The sequence below is a fragment of the Saccoglossus kowalevskii genome, chromosome 20, assembly GCF_978046115.1.
Source record: "Saccoglossus kowalevskii chromosome 20, keSacKowa6.1, whole genome shotgun sequence".
NCBI lineage: Eukaryota > Metazoa > Hemichordata > Enteropneusta > Harrimaniidae > Saccoglossus > Saccoglossus kowalevskii.
In genome coordinates, this window is record NC_140660.1 from 31,248,098 (window position 1) to 31,270,856 (window position 22,759).

Below are 22,759 nucleotides of genomic sequence, written 5' to 3' on the forward strand. Positions count from 1 at the left end.
TGGCTAAAATGGCAGACAGACGGGTCCTACTATTTAACGCCCGGACACGCGAGGGAGTGTCCGGGCACGCGCGGAGGCGAATAGGGGGAATACCTAACGCGCGGGGCAGCGGCAGCAATCCTTGTACTGTATAATATTCGTTTATGCTCATAATTTGAACTGGGGTGGCGAATTCGAGCAGCTATCCACACTTTTTATGATCGACGCCCGGGCATTCCGGCGAGTCGATTCCGCCATGTTGTTTACTAATTTTGGTTAGCGTTTAACAATAGGACAATACCATTCGATCCATGGGGGTGACAGTCCTACGAATGTGCCGACATTGTCGAAGGACAAGGACAGGAAAAGTTTGTGCAAGTGTGGCGAGACTCCCGTAGTTACGCGGAAATTATTTACCTCATGTGAAAAAAAGCATTTTCGAGCATATGTATCGAACCCAAACATAATTTGTCAATAATCGAGTGTTGCAAGAAAAAGTAAGATTGTCGCAAAATGTAGCAAATCGTTTTCAAAACAGTGCCGCTAAGAAAGTCTCGCTTTGTTTGCGCCCACTGTAAAACATGTATAGTAAACAAACCGCCGTTTTAGAAAATATTTTTATTGAAAATAAGTACAAGTCAACTAAAACGAAAATTAAAACATGTATAGTAAATAAACAGGCACCCCGCCCTTGTGGAAAAATATTTTTATTCAAAATTATTCAAAGTATAAGTCAACTAAAACGAAAATTAAAACATGTATAGTAAATAGACAGACAGGTTTGGAAAAGATCGATCACGGGGCGTGTATACAGAAAACTACTGGTATGTAGCTCGCCAACTGGGCTTGGGATCTCTCCATCGCGTCAAGTGGTCATTCATTCGCAAACGTGAATTCGTACAGCGGGCGATGAACTAAACTTGACCTTTCGATGTGTCGCTTCCAAGGCGTTGTGATACTCTCTTTATTACTACCTATATTTAATAAAAGTGGGAACGTCATTCAGTTTCATTGTTAACGGCAGGTTACACTAGCGCACCGGAAGCATGTGTGCGAACAGAGGTCATAGCCGTCGCATCGCAATTTTATAGTAGCTCACATACCGGATTCACACCCTGCTCGGGGATCATGTGGTCTGTGTTACGAGCCCGGCCGTTACAAATTGGTCTGGGATCAGCTTGTAAATAATCTACTGTAACTATACACTGCACAAACAAACTACAAGAGATTCCATAAAATAGAAATACAAGGTGGCGTTTATCACGCCATTAATTTATTCAAGACCTTTTGTTACCTGTTATAGCTCCAAACAGAAACAACAAGTGCTTTGTCTCTCGACGCAACTCGCCCTTGTTATGTAAATTTTTTCCCTTACCATCAGGCTCCAAGCCGGAACAAATGACAACCTTTTTTTTCTGAATTACATAAGTTCATCACATTTGGTATGTCATGTTTATTTGAAAAAAAAAAAACGTGCCTTGCTTGGGTTAATAGAGGGACTGTGGGTTGAACCACAGTTACTTAAAAATAGTGACCGTGGTTGAACTGAATTAGGGACAGTGTATGTTCCCCTCTTTGTTGTAGTTGTACAATAGAGTGTCAATCACAGCTGAATACGTGTCGCGATGTCAAGCTCTGAAATATGTGGACGAAACGTAATATATTCCGTACGCTATTGTGTGCACGAGATTGACCAAACTCTGTGTTTTCGACAATAATGGTAATCTGGACATGTCCATACTACTGTCACTATTTGATAAACTTATCAGACCAGTTATTGTGTATGGGAGTGACATTTGGGGAGAAGAAAGCTCTACAAAATCAATTGTAGAGGATGTTCAGCTTACATACTATCGGTACATTCTTGGTATCTCAAAAAATACACCAATCATGGCAATATATAGTGAATTGGGAAAATTACCTCTTGACTCTTTTATTAAGAAACAAATGATAAAATATGACAATCGTATTGCAAATTCCACAAATACTCTACTTCAAGAAGCATACTATGTCAATAAAATTATTAAAAGTAAATGGTTTAAAAAACTTGATCTGATATTAAAAAATATTAACCATTCTTATCTTTTAAATGAAACAAATATTATCTCATTATCAAAATTAAAAACAATTGATGAGAAATTAAAAGAAGAGTTTACAACTGAGTGGAAAAATAAAATAAATAATGACAATAGGAAAAAAACAAATTCTAAAAATAAACTAAGAACCTACAAACTTTTTAAAACCAAAATAGAACAAGAAAACTACTTAACAATTATGAAAAACAGTGAACTTCGCAAATCCTTAACAAAATTTAGACTTGGCAACCACTGTCTGAAAATTGAAACAGGCCGGCATACAGGATTGGATTTTAAAGACAGAGTCTGCAATATGTGCGACAATGACTATGTTGAAGATGAACAACATTTTGTCACAAATTGTCCTCATTACAATGAAATAAGATTAAAACTTTACATTGTAGCTAATAAATGTATACCAAATTTTGACAAATTTAGTAATGAAAATAAATTCATATCATTACTAAGTAACGAGAAAATGTCTATTCCTTTAGCGCAATATTTAAAAAACTGCTTTAATACAAGACAGCAGCACCTACATAAACTAAGCCAGTAAATTTATACATTCCTTGTATTCAAATTATTATCTTTTTTTTTTTTTTTATGCCTTTTTGTTCCCTTACTTTTTATGTGGTTATTTTTCTTTTACTAATATCTGATTTGTAACCCTTTTCATTCCCTCCGGGGGATGTTGTGTGTTAATAAATAAATACAAGAGGTATAAACCAGGTTTACCGTAAACTGCGTGTACAATAAGAAATTTACCGCATGCTGTAAGAGTGGGGACAGGGGGTGGGTGACTGGAACAGGAAATAAAAAAGGCATCTTAAGTTTTTACAGGAAGTTACCATTTACAGTAAAAAAAAAATCGATTTTTACACTTAAAGATATATTTGATATTTTGTGTTTAAGAATCTATATTGAAAGCTTAATGTGGAAAATGCTTTATACACTTACAAAATATACGATCTTTGTACAAATCATGGATGAATAAAACGGTTGATTACTAGTACATTTTAAATCTTGTCCATGGCTACGAATATACGTTTTTTTATTTGTTTGAATTACATTACAAAGTATAAAAACATTGGACGAGAATATCCCCTCTGTACCGTACACGAGATTTACCGAACTCTGTACCGTTCACGATATTTACCGTATGCGATATTCTTAAGATACCGACTTCATTGCAAGTGTACGTAGCATTGTCACATAACAATGAGAAAACAACATGAGGTGAATAATTTCTGCGTAACAGACGTCTTACATGGTCATTTTTAAATGAATCTTACTAAACAATACTACGGGAGTCTCGCCACACGTCCTGTCCTTGTCCTTCGACAATGTCGGCACATTCGTAGGACTGTCACCCCCATGGATCGAATGGTATTGTCCTATTGTTAAACGCTAACCAAAATTAGTAAACAACATGGCGGACTCGACTCGCCGGAATGCCCGGGCGTCGATCATAAAAAGTGTGGATAGCTGCTCGAATTTGCCATTCCGGTTCAAATTTTGAGCATAAACGAATATTATACAGTACAAGGATTGCTGCCGCTGCCCCGCGCGTTAGGTATTCCCCCCTGTTCGCCTCCGCGCGTGCCCGGACACTCCCTCGCGTGTCCGGGCGTTAAATAGTAGGACCGAGACAGACAGGTGGCTGGCTAAAATGACAGGCAGACAGGTGGCTGGCTAAAATGACAGACAGACAGGTCGGTGGCTAAAATGACAGGCAGACAGGTGGCTGGCTAAAATGGCAGACAGACAGGTGACTGGCTAAAATGACAGGCAGACAGGTGACTGGCTAAAATGACAGACAGACATGTGGCTGGGTAAAATGACAGGCAGACATGTGGCTGGGTAAAATGACAGGCAGACAGGTGGCTGGCTAAAATGACAGGCAGACAGGTGGCTGGCTAAAATGACAGGCAGACAGGTGGCTGGCTAAAATGACAGGCAGACAGGTGGCTGGCTAAAATGACAGACAGACAGGTGGCTGTCTAAAATGACAGACAGACAGGTGGCTTTGCTATTAGAAGCATACCTCTAATGTAAGTGCATATAAACTGAAATTTACATTAATTGTAAACTAACTCATTTAAATATTACTTATGTTACCATAGAAATACCTCTTTTATTTACGTAATAACATGCGCTACTAATAGAGTGAATATGGTAATTGTTGTGCTGTTATTTAAATATAACTAAATTTCTCTCTGTATTAAGTTAATACATCACCTAAAACCCAAGTTCTACGCATGATTTTATTGCGTTCAAAACTGTTCCATTTCAAACTGCGCATGCACACACACTGTCGTTTCTCGAAATGCATACTAATTAGGTAACTTGTCACTGATAAAAGTCACCGAAAACATTTTGAGCAATTTTGAGCAATAGTACTAGAGTGAAATTTAAACGCGCCTCTGCATTCTCCATGAATTTTGTAACTTGCTATGATCATGGTAAAGAGAAAACCTATGCTTACTTTCAACAGATAGCTGGAGTCTGATCGAAAACGTGTCTCAAAAAATACCTTTACATCATTTTTCCGGTTATTTTTTCAGCTCGTAACGATAGAATCAGTCAATTTAGAACTAACATGTATGTTATCGGAAAGCATTTTGGCACAATATTACTGAAAAAATGAGTTTTTCATTGCTCATGAATATTAATTTATGTAAATGAGGTGATTATTTCAACCAATCGTGTCATGCAACCCCCCCCCCCTGATTAACTGTAAACTAACTCATTTAAATATTCCTTATGTTACCATAGTAATACCTCTTTTATTTACGTAATAACATGCGCTACTAATAGAGTGAATATGGTAATTGTCGTGCTGTTATTTAAATATAACTAAATTTCTCTCTGTATTCAAACCAAGATGAAATCAGAGAAAGTTTCTCTTTCTACAAAGTGTGATCTGAAGTCTACTCCAAACAAACATGAAATATCTGAAGAATGTATTGAAGATGAGAATGTCTTGATTCTTTAGATTTATCTAGATGTATCCATGGCAACTGACTGGAATTGAACAGAATAAGACATGGCTAAATCCGAGTAAGACATTATATTTTTATTTCTGATTCTCAAGATGTATCCATGGCAACTGACTGGAATTGTACAGAATAAGACATGGCTAAATCTAAGTAACACATTATGTTTTTATTTCTGATTCCCTAGATGTGTCCATGACAACTGATTGGAATTGAACAGAATAAGACATGGCTAAATCCAAGTAAGACATTATTTTTTGTTATTTCTGATTTCCTAGATGTGTCCATGGCAACTGACTGTAATTGAACAGAATAAGACATGGATAAATCCAAGTAAGACATTATGTTTTTATTTCTTATTCCCTAGATGTGTCCATGGCAACTGACTGTAATTGAACAGAATAAGACATGGCTAAATCCAAGTAAGACATTATGTTTTTATTTCTGATTCCCTAGATGTATCCATGGCAACTGACTGGAATTGAACAGAATAAGACATGGCTAAATCCAAGTAAGACATTATTTTTTGTTATTTCTGATTTCCTAGATGTGTCCATGGCAACTGACTGGAATTGAACAGAATAAGACATCACTGAATAAAAATTGACTAAGTCCAGCTAAGTCATCTTGTTTTTATTTCAGATTTCTTAGATGTATTCCTGACAACTGACTGGAATTGAATGAAATAAGACATGGCTATATCCAGGTAAGATGGTATAGAATGGGATGAGATATATTATATGATAGCATGGGATGAGATGTATTGTGGGATAGCATGGGATGGGATGTATTATGGGACAGAATGGATGGAAATTATTATTGTATGGGATGTATTATGGGATAGAATAGGGCGGGATGTATTATGGGATAGAATTGGATATGATTTATAGCATGGGATGGGATGTTTTATGGGATAGCATGGGATGGGATTGGTTTTGGGATAGCATGGAATGAGATATATTATGGGATAGAATGGATGAGATGTATTTTGGGATAGAATAGGATGAGATATATTATGGGATAGAATGGATGAGATGGATTATGGGATAGACTGGAATGGGATGGATTGTGGGATGTGTTGTAGTATGGGATACAATGGGATGGGATGCATTATGGAACAGAATGGATGGAAATTATTATGGTATGGTATGTATTATGGGATAGAATGGGATGGGATGTATTATGGGATGGGATGGGATGGGATGTATTATGGGATAGAATGGAATGGGATTTATTATATGATAGCATGGAATGGGATGTATTATGGAATAGCATGGGATGGAATGTATTATGGGATAGAATGGGATGGGGTGGATTTTGGGATAGAATGGAATTGAATGGATTTTGGGATAGAATGGGATGGAATGGATTTTGGGATTAGTTGTGGTATGGGATACAATGGGATGGGATGTATTATGGGATACAATGGGATGAGATGTATTATGGGACAGAATGGGATGGGATATATTATGGGATAGAATGGATGAGATGGATTATGGGATAGACTGGAATGGGATGGATTTTAGGATGGGATGGGATGGGATATATTATGGGACAGAATGGGATGGGATATATTATGGGACAGAATGGATGGAAATTATGATATGGAATGTATTGTGGGATAGAATGGGATGGGATGTATTATGGGATAGAATGGGATGAGATGGATTTTGGGATAGCATGGGATGAGATATATTATGGGATAGAATGGGATGGGATGGATTTTGGGATAGAATGGGATGAGATATATTATGGGATAGAATGGATGAAATGGATTATGGGATAGAATGGGATGGGATGGAATTTGGGATAGAATGGGATGAGATATATTATATGATAAAATGGATGAGATGAATTATGGGATAGACTGGAATGGGATGGATTGTGGATGTGTTGTAGTATGGGATACAATGGGATGGGATGTATTATGGGATAGAATGGGATGGGATTTATTATATGATAGCATGGGATGGGATGTATTATGGGATAGCATGGGATGGGATGTATTATGGGGTAGAATGGGATGGGATTTATTACATGATAGCATGGGATGGGATGTATTATGGGATAGCATGGGATGAGATATATTATGGGGTAGAATGGGATGAGATGTATTATGGGGTTGAATGGAATGGGATGGATTTTGGGATTGGTTGTAGTATAGGATACAATGGGATGGGATGTAATTTGGGACAGAATGGGATGGGATATATTATGGGACAGAATGGATAGAAATTATTATGGTATGGAATGTATTATGGGATAGAATGGGATAGTATATGGGATGGGATTTATTATATGATAGCATGGGATTGGATGTATTATGGGATGGGATGTATTATGGGATAAAATTTACTATATGATAGCATGGTTGTATGTTATTGTATACACTTGACACAGGAGTGGTTGTTATCATCTCTAGTTAATTCTCTTTCTATCAAAGTAAGACCCATGGTTGTATGTTATTGTATACACTTGATACAGGAGTGGTTGTTATCATCTCTAGTTAATTCTCTTTCTACCAAAGTAATACCCATGGTTGTATGTTATTGTATACAATTGACACAGGAGTGGTTGTTATCATCTCTAGTTAATTCTCTTTCTACCAAAGTATGACCCATGGTTGTATGTTATTGTATACACTTGACACAGGAGTGGTTGTTATCATCTCTAGTTAATTCTCTTTCTACCAAAGTAATACCCATGGTTGTATGTTATTGTATACAATTGACACAGGAGTGGTTGTTATCATCTCTAGTTAATTCTCTTTCTACCAAAGTATGACCCATGGTTGTATGTTATTGTATACACTTGACACAGGAGTGGTTGTTATCATCTCTAGTTAATTCTCTTTCTACCAAAGTAAGACCCATGGTTGTATGTTATTGTATACACTTGACACAGGAGTGGTTGTTATCATCTCTAGTTAATTCTCTTTCTATCAAAGTAAGACCCATGGTTGTATGTTATTGTATACACTTGACACAGGAGTGGTTGTTATCATCTCTAGTTAATTCTCTTTCTATCAAAGTAAGACCCATGGTTGTATGTTATTGTATACACTTGACACAGGAGTGGTTGTTATCATCTCTAGTTAATTCTCTTTCTACCAAAGTAAGACCCATGGTTGTATGTTATTTTATACACTTGACACAGGAGTGGTTGTTATCATCTCTAGTTAATTCTCTTTCTATCAAAGTAAGACCCATGGTTGTATGTTATTGTATACAATTGACACAGGAGTGGTTGTTATCATCTCTAGTTAATTCTCTTTCTACCAAAGTATGATCCATGGTTGTATGTTATTGTATACACTTGACACAGGAGTGGTTGTTATCATCTCTAGTTAATTCTCTTTCTACCAAAGTAAGACCCATGGCTGTATGTTATTGTATACAATTGACACAGGAGTGGTTGTTATCATCTCTAGTTAATTCTCTTTCTATCAAAGTAAGACCCATGGTTGTATGATATTGTATACACTTGACACAGGAGTGGTTGTTATCATCTCTAGTTAATTCTCTTTCTACCAAAGTATGATCCATGGTTGTATGTTATTGTATACACTTGACACAGGAGTGGTTGTTATCATCTCTAGTTAATTCTCTTTCTACCAAAGTATGATCCATGGTTGTATGTTATTGTATACACTTGACACAGGAGTGGTTGTTATCATCTCTAGTTAATTCTCTTTCTACCAAAGTAATACCCATGGTTGTATGTTATTGTATACACTTGACACAGGAGTGGTTGTTATCATCTCTAGTTAATTCTCTTTCTATCAAAGTAAGACCCATGGTTGTATGTTATTGTATACAATTGACACAGGAGTGGTTGTTATCATCTCTAGTTAATTCTCTTTCTATCAAAGTAAGACCCATGGTTGTATGTTATTGTATACACTTGACACAGGAGTGGTTGTTATCATCTCTAGTTAATTCTCTTTCTACCAAAGTAAGACCCATGGTTGTATGTTATTGTATACACTTGACACAGGAGTGGTTGTTATCATCTCTAGTTAATTCTCTTTCTATCAAAGTAAGACCCATGGTTGTATGTTATTGTATACACTTGACACAGGAGTGGTTGTTATCATCTCTAGTTAATTCTCTTTCTATCAAAGTAAGACCCATGGTTGTATGTTATTGTATACACTTGACACAGGAGTGGTTGTTATCATCTCTAGTTAATTCTCTTTCTACCAAAGTAAGACCCATGGTTGTATGTTATTGTATACACTTGACACAGGAGTGGTTGTTATCATCTCTAGTTAATTCTCTTTCTATCAAAGTAATACCCATGGTTGTATGTTATTGTATACAATTGATACAGGAGTGGTTGTTATCATCTCTAGTTAATTCTCTTTCTACCAAAGTAATACCCATGGTTGTATGTTATTGTATACACTTGACACAGGAGTGGTTGTTATCATCTCTAGTTAATTCTCTTTCTACCAAAGTAATACCCATGGTTGTATGTTATTGTATACACTTGACACAGGAGTGGTTGTTATCATCTCTAGTTAATTCTCTTTCTACCAAAGTAATACCCATGGTTGTATGTTATTGTATACACTTGACACAGGAGTGGTTGTTATCATCTCTAGTTAATTCTCTTTCTACCAAAGTAATACCCATGGTTGTATGTTATTGTATACACTTGACACAGGAGTGGTTGTTATCATCTCTAGTTAATTCTCTTTCTACCAAAGTATGACCCATGGTTGTATGTTATTGTATACAATTGACACAGGAGTGGTTGTTATCATCTCTAGTTAATTCTCTTTCTACCAAAGTAAGACCCATGGTTGTATGTTATTGTATACACTTGACACAGGAGTGGTTGTTATCATCTCTAGTTAATTCTCTTTCTATCAAAGTAATACCCATGGTTGTATGTTATTGTATACACTTGACACAGGAGTGGTTGTTATCATCTCTAGTTAATTCTCTTTCTATCAAAGTAAGACCCATGGTTGTATGTTATTGTATACAATTGATACAGGAGTGGTTGTTATCATCTCTAGTTAATTCTCTTTCTACCATAGTAATACCCATGGTTGTATGTTATTGTATACACTTGACACAGGAGTGGTTGTTATCATCTCTAGTTAATTCTCTTTCTACCAAAGTAATACCCATGGTTGTATGTTATTGTATACACTTGACACAGGAGTGGTTGTTATCATCTCTAGTTAATTCTCTTTCTACCAAAGTAATACCCATGGTTGTATGTTATTGTATACACTTGACACAGGAGTGGTTGTTATCATCTCTAGTTAATTCTCTTTCTACCAAAGTAATACCCATGGTTGTATGTTATTGTATACACTTGACACAGGAGTGGTTGTTATCATCTCTAGTTAATTCTCTTTCTACCAAAGTAATACCCATGGTTGTATGTTATTGTATACAATTGACACAGGAGTGGTTGTTATCATCTCTAGTTAATTCTCTTTCTACCAAAGTAAGACCCATGGTTGTATGTTATTGTATACACTTGACACAGGAGTGGTTGTTATCATCTCTAGTTAATTCTCTTTCTATCAAAGTAATACCCATGGTTGTATGTTATTGTATACACTTGACACAGGAGTGGTTGTTATCATCTCTAGTTAATTCTCTTTCTATCAAAGTAAGACCCATGGTTGTATGTTATTGTATACACTTGACACAGGAGTGGTTGTTATCATCTCTAGTTAATTCTCTTTCTATCAAAGTAATACCCATGGTTGTATGTTATTGTATACAATTGACACAGGAGTGGTTGTTATCATCTCTAGTTAATTCTCTTTCTATCAAAGTAATACCATGGTTGTATGTTATTGTATACACTTGACACAGGAGTGGTTGTTATCATCTCTAGTTAATTCTCTTTCTACCAAAGTATGACCCATGGTTGTATGTTATTGTATACAATTGACACAGGAGTGGTTGTTATCATCTCTAGTTAATTCTCTTTCTATCAAAGTAAGACCCATGGTTGTATGTTATTGTATACACTTGACACAGGAGTGGTTGTTATCATCTCTAGTTAATTCTCTTTCTACCAAAGTATGACCCATGGTCGTATGTTATTGTATACAATTGATACAGGAGTGGTTGTTATCATCTCTAGTTAATTCTCTTTCTATCAAAGTAAGACCCATGGTTGTATGTTATTGTATACACTTGACACAGGAGTGGTTGTTATCATCTCTAGTTAATTCTCTTTCTATCAAAGTAATACCCATGGTTGTATGTTATTGTATACAATTGACACAGGAGTGGTTGTTATCATCTCTAGTTAATTCTCTTTCTACCAAAGTATGACCCATGGTTGTATGTTATTGTATACAATTGATACAGGAGTGGTTGTTATCATCTCTAGTTAATTCTCTTTCTATCAAAGTAAGACCCATGGTTGTATGTTATTGTATACACTTGACACAGGAGTGGTTGTTATCATCTCTAGTTAATTCTCTTTCTATCAAAGTAATACCATGGTTGTATGTTATTGTATACACTTGACACAGGAGTGGTTGTTATCATCTCTAGTTAATTCTCTTTCTACCAAAGTATGATCCATGGTTGTATGTTATTGTATACACTTGACACAGGAGTGGTTGTTATCATCTCTAGTTAATTCTCTTTCTACCAAAGTAATACCCATGGTTGTATGTTATTGTATACACTTGACACAGGAGTGGTTGTTATCATCTCTAGTTAATTCTCTTTCTACCAAAGTAATACCCATGGTTGTATGTTATTGTATACACTTGACACAGGAGTGGTTGTTATCATCTCTAGTTAATTCTCTTTCTACCAAAGTAAGACCCATGGTTGTATGTTATTGTATACACTTGACACAGGAGTGGTTGTTATCATCTCTAGTTAATTCTCTTTCTACCAAAGTAAGACCCATGGTTGTATGTTATTGTATACACTTGATACAGGAGTGGTTGTTATCATCTCTAGTTAATTCTCTTTCTATCAAAGTAATACCCATGGTTGTATGTTATTGTATACACTTGACACAGGAGTGGTTGTTATCATCTCTAGTTAATTCTCTTTCTACCAAAGTAAGACCCATGGTTGTATGTTATTGTATACACTTGACACAGGAGTGGTTGTTATCATCTCTAGTTAATTCTCTTTCTACCAAAGTAAGACCCATGGTTGTATGTTATTGTATACACTTGATACAGGAGTGGTTGTTATCATCTCTAGTTAATTCTCTTTCTATCAAAGTAATACCCATGGTTGTATGTTATTGTATACACTTGACACAGGAGTGGTTGTTATCATCTCTAGTTAATTCTCTTTCTACCAAAGTAAGACCCATGGTTGTATGTTATTGTATACACTTGACACAGGAGTGGTTGTTATCATCTCTAGTTAATTCTCTTTCTACCAAAGTAAGACCCATGGTTGTATGTTATTGTATACACTTGATACAGGAGTGGTTGTTATCATCTCTAGTTAATTCTCTTTCTACCAAAGTATGACCCATGGTTGTATGTTATTGTATACAATTGACACAGGAGTGGTTGTTATCATCTCTAGTTAATTCTCTTTCTATCAAAGTAAGACCCATGGTTGTATGTTATTGTATACACTTGACACAGGAGTGGTTGTTATCATCTCTAGTTAATTCTCTTTCTACCAAAGTATGACCCATGGTTGTATGTTATTGTATACAATTGATACAGGAGTGGTTGTTATCATCTCTAGTTAATTCTCTTTCTATCAAAGTAAGACCCATGGTTGTATGTTATTGTATACACTTGACACAGGAGTGGTTGTTATCATCTCTAGTTAATTCTCTTTCTATCAAAGTAATACTCATGGTTGTATGTTATTGTATACACTTGACACAGGAGTGGTTGTTATCATCTCTAGTTAATTCTCTTTCTACCAAAGTATGACCCATGGTTGTATGTTATTGTATACAATTGATACAGGAGTGGTTGTTATCATCTCTAGTTAATTCTCTTTCTATCAAAGTAAGACCCATGGTTGTATGTTATTGTATACACTTGACACAGGAGTGGTTGTTATCATCTCTAGTTAATTCTCTTTCTACCAAAGTATGATCCATGGTTGTATGTTATTGTATACACTTGACACAGGAGTGGTTGTTATCATCTCTAGTTAATTCTCTTTCTACCAAAGTAATACCCATGGTTGTATGTTATTGTATACACTTGACACAGGAGTGGTTGTTATCATCTCTAGTTAATTCTCTTTCTACCAAAGTAATACCCATGGTTGTATGTTATTGTATACACTTGACACAGGAGTGGTTGTTATCATCTCTAGTTAATTCTCTTTCTACCAAAGTAAGACCCATGGTTGTATGTTATTGTATACACTTGACACAGGAGTGGTTGTTATCATCTCTAGTTAATTCTCTTTCTACCAAAGTAAGACCCATGGTTGTATGTTATTGTATACACTTGATACAGGAGTGGTTGTTATCATCTCTAGTTAATTCTCTTTCTATCAAAGTAATACCCATGGTTGTATGTTATTGTATACACTTGACACAGGAGTGGTTGTTATCATCTCTAGTTAATTCTCTTTCTACCAAAGTAAGACCCATGGTTGTATGTTATTGTATACACTTGACACAGGAGTGGTTGTTATCATCTCTAGTTAATTCTCTTTCTACCAAAGTAAGACCCATGGTTGTATGTTATTGTATACACTTGATACAGGAGTGGTTGTTATCATCTCTAGTTAATTCTCTTTCTACCAAAGTATGACCCATGGTTGTATGTTATTGTATACAATTGACACAGGAGTGGTTGTTATCATCTCTAGTTAATTCTCTTTCTATCAAAGTAAGACCCATGGTTGTATGTTACTGTATACACTTGACACAGGAGTGGTTGTTATCATCTCTAGTTAATTCTCTTTCTACCAAAGTAAGACCCATGGTTGTATGTTATTGTATACAATTGATACAGGAGTGGTTGTTATCATCTCTAGTTAATTCTCTTTCTACCAAAGTATGACCCATGGTTGTATGTTATTGTATACAATTGACACAGGAGTGGTTGTTATCATCTCTAGTTAATTCTCTTTCTATCAAAGTAAGACCCATGGTTGTATGTTATTGTATACACTTGACACAGGAGTGGTTGTTATCATCTCTAGTTAATTCTCTTTCTACCAAAGTATGACCCATGGTTGTATGTTATTGTATACAATTGATACAGGAGTGGTTGTTATCATCTCTAGTTAATTCTCTTTCTATCAAAGTAAGACCCATGGTTGTATGTTATTGTATACACTTGACACAGGAGTGGTTGTTATCATCTCTAGTTAATTCTCTTTCTACCAAAGTATGATCCATGGTTGTATGTTATTGTATACACTTGACACAGGAGTGGTTGTTATCATCTCTAGTTAATTCTCTTTCTACCAAAGTATGATCCATGGTTGTATGTTATTGTATACACTTGACACAGGAGTGGTTGTTATCATCTCTAGTTAATTCTCTTTCTATCAAAGTAATACCCATGGTTGTATGTTATTGTATACACTTGACACAGGAGTGGTTGTTATCATCTCTAGTTAATTCTCTTTCTACCAAAGTAATACCCATGGTTGTATGTTATTGTATACAATTGATACAGGAGTGGTTGTTATCATCTCTAGTTAATTCTCTTTCTATCAAAGTATGACCCATGGTTGTATGTTATTGTATACACTTGACACAGGAGTGGTTGTTATCATCTCTAGTTAATTCTCTTTCTACCAAAGTAAGACCCATGGTTGTATGTTATTGTATACACTTGACACAGGAGTGGTTGTTATCATCTCTAGTTAATTCTCTTTCTATCAAAGTAATACCCATGGTTGTATGTTATTGTATACACTTGACACAGGAGTGGTTGTTATCATCTCTAGTTAATTCTCTTTCTACCAAAGTAATACCCATGGTTGTATGTTATTGTATACACTTGACACAGGAGTGGTTGTTATCATCTCTAGTTAATTCTCTTTCTACCAAAGTAAGACCCATGGTTGTATGTTATTGTATACACTTGATACAGGAGTGGTTGTTATCTCTAGTTAATTCTCTTTCTATCAAAGTAAGACCCATGGTTGTATGTTATTGTATACACTTGACACAGGAGTGGTTGTTATCATCTCTAGTTAATTCTCTTTCTACCAAAGTAATACCCATGGTTGTATGTTATTGTATACACTTGACACAGGAGTGGTTGTTATCATCTCTAGTTAATTCTCTTTCTATCAAAGTAATACCATGGTTGTATGTTATTGTATACACTTGACACAGGAGTGGTTGTTATCATCTCTAATTAATTCTCTTTCTATCAAAGTAAGACCCATGGTTGTATGTTATTGTATACACTTGACACAGGAGTGGTTGTTATCATCTCTAGTTAATTCTCTTTCTACCAAAGTAATACCCATGGTTGTATGTTATTGTATACACTTGACACAGGAGTGGTTGTTATCATCTCTAGTTAATTCTCTTTCTATCACAGTAAGACCCATGGTTGTATGTTATTGTATACACTTGATACAGGAGTGGTTGTTATCATCTCTAGTTAATTCTCTTTCTATCAAAGTAATACCCATGGTTGTATGTTATTGTATACACTTGACACAGGAGTGGTTGTTATCATCTCTAGTTAATTCTCTTTCTATCAAAGTAAGACCCATGGTTGTATGTTATTGTATACACTTGACACAGGAGTGGTTGTTATCATCTCTAGTTAATTCTCTTTCTATCAAAGTAAGACCCATGGTTGTATGTTATTGTATACAATTGATACAGGAGTGGTTGTTATCATCTCTAGTTAATTCTCTTTCTATCAAAGTAAGACCCATGGTTGTATGTTATTGTATACAATTGATACAGGAGTGGTTGTTATCATCTCTAGTTAATTCTCTTTCTATCAAAGTAAGACCCATGGTTGTATGTTATTGTATACAATTGATACAGGAGTGGTTGTTATCATCTCTAGTTAATTCTCTTTCTACCAAAGTAAGACCCATGGTTGTATGTTATTGTATACACTTGACACAGGAGTGGTTGTTATCATCTCTAGTTAATTCTCTTTCTACCAAAGTAAGACCCATGGTTGTATGTTATTGTATACACTTGATACAGGAGTGGTTGTTATCATCTCTAGTTAATTCTCTTTCTACCAAAGTATGACCCATGGTTGTATGTTATTGTATACAATTGACACAGGAGTGGTTGTTATCATCTCTAGTTAATTCTCTTTCTATCAAAGTAAGACCCATGGTTGTATGTTATTGTATACACTTGACACAGGAGTGGTTGTTATCATCTCTAGTTAATTCTCTTTCTACCAAAGTAAGACCCATGGTTGTATGTTATTGTATACAATTGATACAGGAGTGGTTGTTATCATCTCTAGTTAATTCTCTTTCTACCAAAGTATGACCCATGGTTGTATGTTATTGTATACAATTGACACAGGAGTGGTTGTTATCATCTCTAGTTAATTCTCTTTCTACCAAAGTAAGACCCATGGTTGTATGTTATTGTATACACTTGACACAGGAGTGGTTGTTATCATCTCTAGTTAATTCTCTTTCTACCAAAGTAAGACCCATGGTTGTATGTTATTGTATACACTTGATACAGGAGTGGTTGTTATCATCTCTAGTTAATTCTCTTTCTACCAAAGTATGACCCATGGTTGTATGTTATTGTATACAATTGACACAGGAGTGGTTGTTATCATCTCTAGTTAATTCTCTTTCTATCAAAGTAAGACCCATGGTTGTATGTTATTGTATACACTTGACACAGGAGTGGTTGTTATCATCTCTAGTTAATTCTCTTTCTACCAAAGTAAGACCCATGGTTGTATGTTATTGTATACAATTGATACAGGAGTGGTTGTTATCATCTCTAGTTAATTCTCTTTCTACCAAAGTATGACCCATGGTTGTATGTTATTGTATACAATTGACACAGGAGTGGTTGTTATCATCTCTAGTTAATTCTCTTTCTATCAAAGTAAGACCCATGGTTGTATGTTATTGTATACACTTGACACAGGAGTGGTTGTTATCATCTCTAGTTAATTCTCTTTCTACCAAAGTATGACCCATGGTTGTATGTTATTGTATACAATTGATACAGGAGTGGTTGTTATCATCTCTAGTTAATTCTCTTTCAATCAAAGTAAGACCCATGGTTGTATGTTATTGTATACACTTGACACAGGAGTGGTTGTTATCATCTCTAGTTAATTCTCTTTCTACCAAAGTATGATCCATGGTTGTATGTTATTGTATACACTTGACACAGGAGTGGTTGTTATCATCTCTAGTTAATTCTCTTTCTACCAAAGTATGATCCATGGTTGTATGTTATTGTATACACTTGACACAGGAGTGGTTGTTATCATCTCTAGTTAATTCTCTTTCTACCAAAGTAATACCCATGGTTGTATGTTATTGTATACACTTGACACAGGAGTGGTTGTTATCATCTCTAGTTAATTCTCTTTCTACCAAAGTATGACCCATGGTTGTATGTTATTGTATACAATTGACACAGGAGTGGTTGTTATCATCTCTAGTTAATTCTCTTTCTACCAAAGTAAGACCCATGGTTGTATGTTATTGTATACACTTGACACAGGAGTGGTTGTTATCATCTCTAGTTAATTCTCTTTCTACCAAAGTAAGACCCATGGTTGTATGTTATTGTATACACTTGATACAGGAGTGGTTGTTATCATCTCTAGTTAATTCTCTTTCTACCAAAGTATGACCCATGGTTGTATGTTATTGTATACAATTGACACAGGAGTGGTTGTTATCATCTCTAGTTAATTCTCTTTCTATCAAAGTAAGACCCATGGTTGTATGTTATTGTATACACTTGACACAGGAGTGGTTGTTATCATCTCTAGTTAATTCTCTTTCTACCAAAGTAAGACCCATGGTTGTATGTTATTGTATACAATTGATACAGGAGTGGTTGTTATCATCTCTAGTTAATTCTCTTTCTACCAAAGTATGACCCATGGTTGTATGTTATTGTATACAATTGACACAGGAGTGGTTGTTATCATCTCTAGTTAATTCTCTTTCTATCAAAGTAAGACCCATGGTTGTATGTTATTGTATACACTTGACACAGGAGTGGTTGTTATCATCTCTAGTTAATTCTCTTTCTACCAAAGTATGACCCATGGTTGTATGTTATTGTATACAATTGATACAGGAGTGGTTGTTATCATCTCTAGTTAATTCTCTTTCAATCAAAGTAAGACCCATGGTTGTATGTTATTGTATACACTTGACACAGGAGTGGTTGTTATCATCTCTAGTTAATTCTCTTTCTACCAAAGTATGATCCATGGTTGTATGTTATTGTATACACTTGACACAGGAGTGGTTGTTATCATCTCTAGTTAATTCTCTTTCTACCAAAGTATGATCCATGGTTGTATGTTATTGTATACACTTGACACAGGAGTGGTTGTTATCATCTCTAGTTAATTCTCTTTCTACCAAAGTAATACCCATGGTTGTATGTTATTGTATACACTTGACACAGGAGTGGTTGTTATCATCTCTAGTTAATTCTCTTTCTACCAAAGTAATACCCATGGTTGTATGTTATTGTATACACTTGACACAGGAGTGGTTGTTATCATCTCTAGTTAATTCTCTTTCTACCAAAGTAAGACCCATGGTTGTATGTTATTGTATACACTTGATACAGGAGTGGTTGTTATCTCTAGTTAATTCTCTTTCTATCAAAGTAAGACCCATGGTTGTATGTTATTGTATACACTTGACACAGGAGTGGTTGTTATCATCTCTAGTTAATTCTCTTTCTACCAAAGTATGACCCATGGTTGTATGTTATTGTATACACTTGACACAGGAGTGGTTGTTATCATCTCTAGTTAATTCTCTTTCTACCAAAGTAAGACCCATGGTTGTATGTTATTGTATACAATTGATACAGGAGTGGTTGTTATTATCTCTAGTTAATTCTCTTTCTACCAAAGTAATACCCATGGTTGTATGTTATTGTATACACTTGACACAGGAGTGGTTGTTATCATCTCTAGTTAATTCTCTTTCTATCAAAGTAATACCATGGTTGTATGTTATTGTATACACTTGACACAGGAGTGGTTGTTATCATCTCTAATTAATTCTCTTTCTATCAAAGTAAGACCCATGGTTGTATGTTATTGTATACACTTGACACAGGAGTGGTTGTTATCATCTCTAGTTAATTCTCTTTCTACCAAAGTATGATCCATGGTTGTATGTTATTGTATACAATTGATACAGGAGTGGTTGTTATTATCTCTAGTTAATTCTCTTTCTACCAAAGTAATACCCATGGTTGTATGTTATTGTATACACTTGACACAGGAGTGGTTGTTATCATCTCTAATTAATTCTCTTTCTATCAAAGTAAGACCCATGGTTGTATGTTATTGTATACACTTGACACAGGAGTGGTTGTTATCATCTCTAGTTAATTCTCTTTCTACCAAAGTAATACCCATGGTTGTATGTTATTGTATACACTTGACACAGGAGTGGTTGTTATCATCTCTAGTTAATTCTCTTTCTACCAAAGTAAGACCCATGGTTGTATGTTATTGTATACACTTGATACAGGAGTGGTTGTTATCTCTAGTTAATTCTCTTTCTATCAAAGTAAGACCCATGGTTGTATTTTATTGTATACACTTGACACAGGAGTGGTTGTTATCATCTCTAGTTAATTCTCTTTCTACCAAAGTAATACCCATGGTTGTATGTTATTGTATACACTTGATACAGGAGTGGTTGTTATCATCTCTAGTTAATTCTCTTTCTATCAAAGTAAGACCCATGGTTGTATGTTATTGTATACACTTGACACAGGAGTGGTTGTTATCATCTCTAGTTAATTCTCTTTCTACCAAAGTAAGACCCATGGTTGTATGTTATTGTATACACTTGATACAGGAGTGGTTGTTATCTCTAGTTAATTCTCTTTCTATCAAAGTAAGACCCATGGTTGTATGTTATTGTATACACTTGACACAGGAGTGGTTGTTATCATCTCTAGTTAATTCTCTTTCTACCAAAGTATGATCCATGGTTGTATGTTATTGTATACACTTGACACAGAAGTGGTTGTTATCATCTCTAGTTAATTCTCTTTCTACCAAAGTAAGACCCATGGTTGTATGTTATTGTATACACTTGACACAGGAGTGGTTGTTATCATCTCTAGTTAATTCTCTTTCTATCAAAGTAAGACCCATGGTTGTATGTTATTGTATACACTTGACACAGGAGTGGTTGTTATCATCTCTAGTTAATTCTCTTTCTACCAAAGTATGATCCATGGTTGTATGTTATTGTATACACTTGATACAGGAGTGGTTGTTATCATCTCTAGTTAATTCTCTTTCTACCAAAGTATGATCCATGGTTGTATGTTATTGTATACACTTGACACAGGAGTGGTTGTTATCATCTCTAGTTAATTCTCTTTCTATCAAAGTAATACCCATGGTTGTATGTTATTGTATACACTTGACACAGGAGTGGTTGTTATCATCTCTAGTTAATTCTCTTTCTACCAAAGTAATACCCATGGTTGTATGTTATTGTATACACTTGACACAGGAGTGGTTGTTATCATCTCTAGTTAATTCTCTTTCTACCAAAGTAAGACCCATGGTTGTATGTTATTGTATACACTTGACACAGGAGTGGTTGTTATCATCTCTAGTTAATTCTCTTTCTACCAAAGTAAGACCCATGGTTGTATGTTATTGTATACACTTGATACAGGAGTGGTTGTTATCATCTCTAGTTAATTCTCTTTCTACCAAAGTATGACCCATGGTTGTATGTTATTGTATACAATTGACACAGGAGTGGTTGTTATCATCTCTAGTTAATTCTCTTTCTATCAAAGTAAGACCCATGGTTGTATGTTATTGTATACACTTGACACAGGAGTGGTTGTTATCATCTCTAGTTAATTCTCTTTCTACCAAAGTAAGACCCATGGTTGTATGTTATTGTATACAATTGATACAGGAGTGGTTGTTATCATCTCTAGTTAATTCTCTTTCTACCAAAGTATGACCCATGGTTGTATGTTATTGTATACAATTGACACAGGAGTGGTTGTTATCATCTCTAGTTAATTCTCTTTCTATCAAAGTAAGACCCATGGTTGTATGTTATTGTATACACTTGACACAGGAGTGGTTGTTATCATCTCTAGTTAATTTTCTTTCTACCAAAGTATGACCCATGGTTGTATGTTATTGTATACAATTGATACAGGAGTGGTTGTTATCATCTCTAGTTAATTCTCTTTCTATCAAAGTAAGACCCATGGTTGTATGTTATTGTATACACTTGACACAGGAGTGGTTGTTATCATCTCTAGTTAATTCTCTTTCTACCAAAGTATGATCCATGGTTGTATGTTATTGTATACACTTGACACAGGAGTGGTTGTTATCATCTCTAGTTAATTCTCTTTCTACCAAAGTATGATCCATGGTTGTATGTTATTGTATACACTTGACACAGGAGTGGTTGTTATCATCTCTAGTTAATTCTCTTTCTATCAAAGTAATACCCATGGTTGTATGTTATTGTATACAATTGACACAGGAGTGGTTGTTATCATCTCTAGTTAATTCTCTTTCTACCAAAGTAAGACCCATGGTTGTATGTTATTGTATACACTTGACACAGGAGTGGTTGTTATCATCTCTAGTTAATTCTCTTTCTATCAAAGTAATACCCATGGTTGTATGTTATTGTATACACTTGACACAGGAGTGGTTGTTATCATCTCTAGTTAATTCTCTTTCTACCAAAGTAATACCCATGGTTGTATGTTATTGTATACACTTGACACAGGAGTGGTTGTTATCATCTCTAGTTAATTCTCTTTCTACCAAAGTAAGACCCATGGTTGTATGTTATTGTATACACTTGATACAGGAGTGGTTGTTATCTCTAGTTAATTCTCTTTCTATCAAAGTAAGACCCATGGTTGTATGTTATTGTATACACTTGACACAGGAGTGGTTGTTATCATCTCTAGTTAATTCTCTTTCTACCAAAGTAATACCCATGGTTGTATGTTATTGTATACACTTGACACAGGAGTGGTTGTTATCATCTCTAGTTAATTCTCTTTCTATCAAAGTAATACCATGGTTGTATGTTATTGTATACACTTGACACAGGAGTGGTTGTTATCATCTCTAGTTAATTCTCTTTCTACCAAAGTAAGACCCATGGTTGTATGTTATTGTATACACTTGATACAGGAGTGGTTGTTATCATCTCTAGTTAATTCTCTTTCTACCAAAGTATGACCCATGGTTGTATGTTATTGTATACAATTGACACAGGAGTGGTTGTTATCATCTCTAATTAATTCTCTTTCTATCAAAGTAAGACCCATGGTTGTATGTTATTGTATACACTTGACACAGGAGTGGTTGTTATCATCTCTAGTTAATTCTCTTTCTACCAAAGTAAGACCCATGGTTGTATGTTATTGTATACAATTGATACAGGAGTGGTTGTTATCATCTCTAGTTAATTCTCTTTCTACCAAAGTATGACCCGTGGTTGTATGTTATTGTATACAATTGACACAGGAGTGGTTGTTATCATCTCTAGTTAATTCTCTTTCTATCAA

General features: G+C 35.2%; 1 long non-coding RNA gene across 1 annotated transcript in view; it reads left to right on the forward strand.

Annotated features, from left to right (window-relative positions):
* LOC144362188 (uncharacterized) overlaps positions 1-5,297 on the forward strand; it is a 30,975-nt gene extending 25,678 nt beyond the window's left edge. Inside the window, exons 5-6 of the long non-coding RNA XR_014927776.1 lie at positions 4,939-5,114; positions 5,238-5,297. This is a non-coding gene — a long non-coding RNA (uncharacterized LOC144362188). The remainder of the gene's footprint in view (positions 1-4,938; positions 5,115-5,237) is intronic.
* The last annotated feature ends 17,462 nt before the right edge of the window (positions 5,298-22,759 follow it).